General features: G+C 58.6%; 1 long non-coding RNA gene across 1 annotated transcript in view; it reads right to left on the bottom strand.

The window, feature by feature from the left end:
- The window catches only part of LOC123775708 (uncharacterized), a 35102-nt gene extending 28928 nt beyond the window's left edge, over positions 1 to 6174 (bottom strand). Inside the window, exon 1 of the long non-coding RNA XR_015727292.1 lies at positions 454 to 6174. This is a non-coding gene — a long non-coding RNA (uncharacterized LOC123775708). The remainder of the gene's footprint in view (positions 1 to 453) is intronic.
- Positions 6175 to 7080: the final 906 nt, after the last annotated feature.

Below are 7080 nucleotides of genomic sequence, written 5' to 3'. Positions count from 1 at the left end.
CTGGAGGCAAGGAGCGGGCATCCTGACTCAGGCTGGCATGAGCAGTAAGGACACCAGAACAAAACAACAGGCAGCCCAGGATCGGGGGTGGGGGGTGCTGTCCCTTCTGCAGCAAAAGCTTGATCCTCAGGGGACAGTGGCGGCCACCTGCTCGAGTCCAACAGGAGGGAGACGGGGCATCCCACAACCATTGGTCCAAAGTCCCTCCCTTCTGAATGTGCCAGCCCAGGTCTCAGGAGATGCTGGGCAGTGGTTGGCTTAGAACAAAACTCTGGAACCAAGCAACTGGTGAGGAGCTGGCTTGCAGAAAACAAGTCCCACCCTTGCCCTGGGGTGGCTCCAGGAGAGTGCTGTCACATACTGGGGAGGCTGGGGTGGATGGGGGTGGGGGCGACAGGCAGGAGCCAGATCTCTCTACCAGACTCAGAGCGCAAGGGGTTGGGTCCACCTCACCTGAATGTCCCCGGCATCCAGCCCAGCGCTCGGCATGGAGTGGGAGCTCCACGAGGGCTTGTTAAATGCTGTCCCATTTCTGTAAGCTCCGAGAATCACAAGACAGCAGCCATCAGTTAAATAAACAAACCTTCAGCCGAGGGTTTCTCAGGAGACTATCAGGACCTTCTACATTGGAATCTCGCTAGGGGAATGGGGGAGGGCTAACTAATCTCCCCTGACGACATCCAGGTTATAAAGGCTGGAACCCGTAAATGTTCCCTTACAAGGCAAAAGGGACATGGAAGGTGTGATTAAATTAAGGATCTCAGATGGAAAGATTATCCTGGCTTGTCTGGACGGGCCCTGAATACAATCACGGTGTCCTGATAAGAGGAAGCAGAGGGCAATTTGCACAGAAGAGGAGAAGGGGAGGTGAACACAGGCAGAGGCTAGAGTTATGTGGCCACAAGCCAAGGAATGCCAGCAGCCACTGGAAGCTGGAAGTGACAAGGAACAGATGCTCCCCTGGAGCCTCCAGAAGGACCCAGCCCTGCCAACACCTGGATTTTCCTCCGGTGAGACTCAGCCCAGGTTGTGGCCTTCGGAACTGTGGGAGAATACATCTCTGTTGTTTTAAGCCACCCAGTTTGTGGTCACGTGTTACAGCAGCCCTGGGACACGGAGACACGGTGGTAATTAGAATGCAGCCGACTGGGTCCCATCTGCAAACTGTCCAGACAAAACGCACTGGAGGCAGGGCCAGAGACTCTGCATTTTAAGCAAGCTCTCCCCTCCCCGGCCTCGCATGATGGCTGCACAGCCAAGTGTGAGAAGCTTCTGCATTAGAACAGAAAGGTGATCCAGGCTTAAGCCATGCCGGAGAATACTGGTGAGAATTAACTTCAGCTCACGGCAGCCTCTTTGGGGCCATGAGGATCCAGTCCTGTGTGGCTCACCGGTGCTCTGTCCAGCCTGCCCTGGACCGTAGCTTCCCCAGGTTGTGAGCCCCCCAGGGCAGGCCCGGGCCTATCCTGACCACCAGGTGTCCCCACCTGGTCATGTTACTCCTGGCACACACTACAGGCTCAGCAAACACTTGAATGAGCCAGCAACGTCATTGAACTTCTGTACCCTCAGAGCTTCTGGCAGCGGGGCAGGGGCAGGGCTGTCCAGTCCCTTCTCCCTGTCCCCTCCTTCAGAGGCAGGCCAGCCACACAGGAATGCACGCAGAGCCTCTGCACACCCTCCCTCCCCCTGCCTCGCCACCACCCTGGATGGCCTGCCAACAGGTAATGAACCCGTGGAGAGTGAACCCTGGCTCTTTGGGGCTGGAAGGGCCAGGTTTGGGAAGGGCAGTGTGAGGCGAGCCAGCTTCACCTTGGATTCGGGACACCTGCATCTCACCTGTCCTCTCCTCCCACCAGCTAAATGACTGAGCGTGAACACCTGCCTTTCCCGCCCTGGTCCTCCATCCCTGGGCCGACAGGGCAGGGCTCAGGAGCAGGGTCCCGTATCCTGCTGGGAGGCACAATGTCCAAGTGTTTGCTTCGAGCACTGATGTCTTTTGTGGGGATGGGTACTCCCCAGTTAAGAGCCGGGTCTGCTGTTCCCCGCTGTTAGCCCAACCTGTTACCGCAACTGGCTGAACTTGCCCAGCTCCGAGGACCTGTGGCTCTTTCCCCACGCTGCTCCGAGGCATAAAGCAGACAGGGGCTGCAGTTTCCCAGCCCATGGTAGGCTGAGGGCAAACTGGTCAAGTCCAGCCCCTCTTTCTACCAGCCTAGGCCATTGCCACTGCTGGCTACCTCCATATCCCTCCCCTCCTCACACACCCTCAATGGCTCCCCATCGCCTACCACAGTGGTTTCCAAACCTCCTGTTTTCGCAGGAGACTTTCCTCCTGCACCTGTGATTCTGAAACAGTTGTACGCTGAGCAGCTCGGGCTGAAGTGGGAGTGAAGGGCAAGGCCGGACTCCACCCCACCCTCCCCTCTTCTAGAAGCAAAACGATGTTGGCAAACCATTAGCCAAAAGATAAGAAACGTATGAATGTGTCCCACACATCTCCCACCCTCCCTCGGCTCCCACCCCTCCCTGGCAGGCCTGCTGGGCCAAGGTCACGGCTGCAGGGAACCTCCCCAGGGGAGGCTGAACTTCTGAGCCCAGCAGGGTCCCCACCACGCTACAGATGCACCTACAAATGTTTGACTGATCACCGCTCTAAGCCTGGGCACTGGGATACACGAGGCAGAAGTGCCTGCCCTCAGAGAGCAGGAAACTTCCAGTAGGGGCCTCACACCCAAGAAGCAAGTGCAGGGATAAGATGATTGCAAATGGCCATGTGCGCCACAAAGACAATGAAACCAAAGAATGAAGGGCTGGGGGACATTAGTAGACCGGGTGGCGGGCCAGGGCCTCTCTGGAATGGTGACATTTAAGCTGAGGCCTAAAGGATCATAAAGAACCCACTACAGAGGCCCGCCTGGGTGGCTCGGTGGGTTCAGTGTCTGCCTTCAGCTCAGGTCATGATCCTGGGGTCCTGGGATCGAGCCCCAGATCAGGCTCCCTGCTCAGAGGGGAGTCTGCTTCTCCCTCTGCCCCTCACCCCACTCATACTCTCTCTCTCAAACAAATAAATAAAATGTTTTAAAAAATAAAATCTTTTTTAAAAATTAAAAAAAGAAGAAGAAGGAGAAGGAGAAGGAGGAGGAGGAGGAGGAGGAGGAGGAGGAGGAGGAGGAGGAGGAGAAGAAGAAGCCGCCACTACACTAAGGACAGGGAGCAGAGCATCCCAGCAGAGGGAATAGCATGGGCAAAGGCCCTGTGTCAGGAATCAAGGAACAAACAAGTGTCCCATCAAGTCCCTCCGTCTCCCCCAGAAGACAGCTACACAGACGTCCAGAGCAGCTTCATTCCTCAGAGTCTGGGACCAGAAGCGACTGGGATGGCCAGGGAAGGGAGGGACAAATAATGAAATAAACTGAGCGATCAGAAAGGAGAGCTTGCAATGAAGTGGACGATCCTCCAAATAGCCTGCTGAGTAAGGGGAGCCAGACCCACAGGAGCACATGCTCCCAGGCCAAACTGTCTTCGGTGATAGAGGGCAGACCAGTGGTTCTGGCTGGGGTGGGGGCATGCCTGGGAGGGGGCACCAGCGAACTTTCTAGAACGCTGGGCCTGTTCAAGATCTTGTTCAGGACACAAATGCAAGACTTCGTGAAGCTGAACAGCAAAACTAGAGCATTGGATCACATGTAAAGTGCCCCTCGAGAAAGTCCTGAAAGTAAGATAAAGTCCCGGCTGCCTTAATCGGAAAGAAAGAACCCCACCTCATCCAAATCAGAGGCGCCCAGCAAGCTTTGTCTGAGGTCAGATCCAGGGCAGAAACCAAGAGTCCGGGGCTCCCTTCCAGCAAACACAATCCGAACCCCATCTCCCCGTCACCTAAGTGAGCGGGCGGGGGTCCGTCCTGCCCCCCAGCCCCGCCCCTTTCCAGCTCCTCCTTTTCCCTCCTGCGGCCGCAGGCTGGGAAGGGGTCCCAGCGTGGGGATGGGGTGGACCCGGAGACTCGCCATCCGGAATGTCGAACAGGGAAGGGCCGGCTCTCCCCTGCTCCCCCCCCCCCCCCCCCCCCGCAGCAGCTAGGCTGAAACCCGAGCCTCCGGTTAAGCGGATTTCTCCCGGGGCAGGACCCCCTCTGGTTCTGGAATGCAGCCTGGGGTGTGGGGGCGGGGCCGGGAAGGGGTAACAAAGGGTGAAGCCGCTTTGAAATTCTGCTTCCTGCCCGCCCCCCCCCCCCCGCCGCCCCAGCCCCTGCGCTGAACAAACATGCCCTCTCCTACCGGCCAGCGTTTGTTGGGAGTGGAGGGGGGTCGGCCCTAAGCCGCCACCGCAGCATCGGGCGCCCCCGGGGCAGTCCCAGACCCGGCTGCGGTGGCACCGGCCCATGCCCTAAGCCCCCACCCATCCTCCGGACCCTCCTGCCCCCACTGGCCACCACTCGAAGCTCTTCTTGGGCTCCCATGGGGCCAGAGCAGGAGACCCAGCGCCTCTTCCCCACCCTGATGGGGACCCTAACGTGGGACGCGCCCGTCAGGCCCACGGGCGGAGAAGGCACCAGGGGCCTCCTGCAGTGCGTGAGGCCAGGACTGGGGTCATGGGGTGCCATGACCTGATACCCTGTGGGGCCCGCGCCTGTTCCCTCCACCCACCCCCCCACCCCCGTCCCTCGCACTGAGGCCGGCTTGCATGGCTGCGGTGCCGGGATTCCATTCTAGAGCCTGGACAGGCTGAGACAGGGGCTGTGAACTGGCCCCTGTGTGGGTTGTGTTTCATTTCAGGAAGAACAGCCACCATCATCCAGGCCTTTCCCGAAGCTCCCAGAGAGCAGTGGGGCTGGGTCCAGGCTGGGGCCTCTGCTACTCCATCTACCTCCCAGCAAGAAAGCCGGGGAGCTGAGCACCGTTAGTGATCTCCAGCCCCTCTCCCCCTTCAGACTTCTCCCAGAGTGAGGGGGAGGCCAGACCCCACTGGGAGAGGACAGGGGCCTTTGGGAGAAGCCAGCCACGCGGGAGGCATGAGAGTGGGGACCGGTAGTACACACACAGTGACCTACACACATGACACACACAGGCACCCACGTGCACAAGCACCGGGCCCCAGGGAGCTCCCAGGTCGGTGCTGCCAACAATTGGACCCCCTGAATGTCCCTTCCTCCACTTTCCCAGGAGACATCCTGCCCCACCCACCACCGCCCTGCAGCAGTCCCAGCCTTCATGTCCCATCTTCCTGTTCCCAGTCTGTTTCTCCCCTTTCTTCCTGTCTCTCCTCCCTGCCCTCCCCTCCTCACCCTGAGAACCCACCTCCTTCCAACCCTCTCCTCAGCCTCCCACCACCCTTCCTGCCCTCCCACAGGGGAACCCCACCCTCACGCCCCCAATTCCCATCTGCACCCAGTCCTAGCACGTGACTCCCTCAAGCCCAGGAACAAGACCAGCAGATGGCTCCTGGAACTCTCCATCCATGGAGCCTCCTTCCCTTGGATGGGACCTCCGCCACAGCTGTGCACCCACTGGTCCCCAAGAGGGGACCCCTCTCTCCTTTCTCAGCTTGCACTTCAGGCCTCCCACGGGCCCTCCTCAGCCAATAGTCCACCAGGATCGCCCGAGGGCCAGGCGCTGGTGATGGGGGCAGCAGGGTGGCCAGCCCATCGGAGGACATCCCCAACCTAGTCTCTCCATGGAAAGACAGCAGGGGAGGGGTAGGGGTGGGCTCGGAGGGCACCGTCCCTGACAGCAGGGAATGTGACAGAGGTTGAGCTGGGATGTGGTGGGGCCAAGAGGCTGAGAGGCCCCCCCAGCACACCACACCTGCCACATGTGGCCCAGCCACAGGAAATCTGTGGGTCCATCTGAGGGGTCCTCTGTGGTCTCACCCTCTCCAGGCAGCTTGGCCCACTTCACCGGGCTGAGTTGTGGTGTCCCCTCTGTGCTCCCCCAGACCCCTGTGCGGCTCCTGCCACAATACTGACCTCTTTGGGCTGTCCTGGTCTCCACGGCTCTGTCCTTGCACCAGCTGGAACTCCAGCATTCTGCTCGACAGGCACAGAGAGAGAAGCGAATGAATGGAAAGATGGATGGATAGATGGATGGATGGATGGATGGACGAAGAGCCCCTCCACCAACTGTTCATTACATGTTTACTTGTTCTTGCAGGTCATGCCCACCCTCTGGGAGGAATTTCCTCCTCCCCAGCCTTGTGCTGGTCATTAACTCAGTGCCTGGACTTTCCAGGTTAATGAATAATTAAGCCGGACAGGGTCTGAACTCAGGCTGACCTTGAGCCTCCCCCCAGGTCTTCCCCCAGTCTGGTTATGTGACCACTTCAGAGTGGCCCTTCTCCTCTTCCCTATTGGTGTGTTCTGAATCCTGGGGAAGCACCAGGCACAGAGAAGTCCTGGCCCTAAGCGTGGAGGGCCCCACCCTGCCCACGAGCCACCCTCTACCAGGACTCCTTTTCCTCCACACTCTTTGCCAAAGCCCAGAAGAGCAGAACTGAGAACAGCCACATGGGTCTTGAGCTGGGCTTTGTCACTGATGCACTGAGTCCTCTGGGGTCCTGCTGTCCCCCACCCCCCACCACTGGGCCTCAGTTTCCCCCCCAGTCAAACAAGGAGGATGGGTTCAGCATGACTACAACTCATTCCATGATGCTGTGGACACATGTGGGTGTCATGACAGATCCAGATGAAACCTTGGAGATCACTTCATTGTGCCCAGTGATGGCCTGAAATCACACAGCAAGTTGAGACAGGACTGGGAAGAGGATACAGGTCTCTTGAGTCACAGTCCTGGCCTCCTTCCCTATTTGGCCTTGACCATTATTCTATTCTATTCATCCATTCATTCATTCACTTATTCCTTCGTTCAGCAGATATGTTGGGCAGGGCTCAGCAGGAGGGGCCAGGGTCTCACCCTCAGGGAGGCCCAACCTCGGGGACACAGCCATCCCAGGCACCAATGATGCAGAGTAATTCATGCTAAGGGGCAGGTCTGCAGAGGGGAGAAGCACCTTCCCCTAGCCGAGAGGTGAAAGGGCATGCTGGAGCCAGTGTCCCCTATGCTGAGGCCTACAGGAAAAGTAGAA

This window comes from Ursus americanus, chromosome 18 (genome assembly GCF_024610735.1).
Source record: "Ursus americanus isolate L20-20 chromosome 18, mUrsAme1.1.p, whole genome shotgun sequence".
In the NCBI taxonomy this organism is placed as follows: Eukaryota; Metazoa; Chordata; class Mammalia; order Carnivora; family Ursidae; genus Ursus; species Ursus americanus.
Note: the sequence above shows the minus strand (reverse complement) of the source record. Positions and strands in the feature narration are given on the sequence as shown.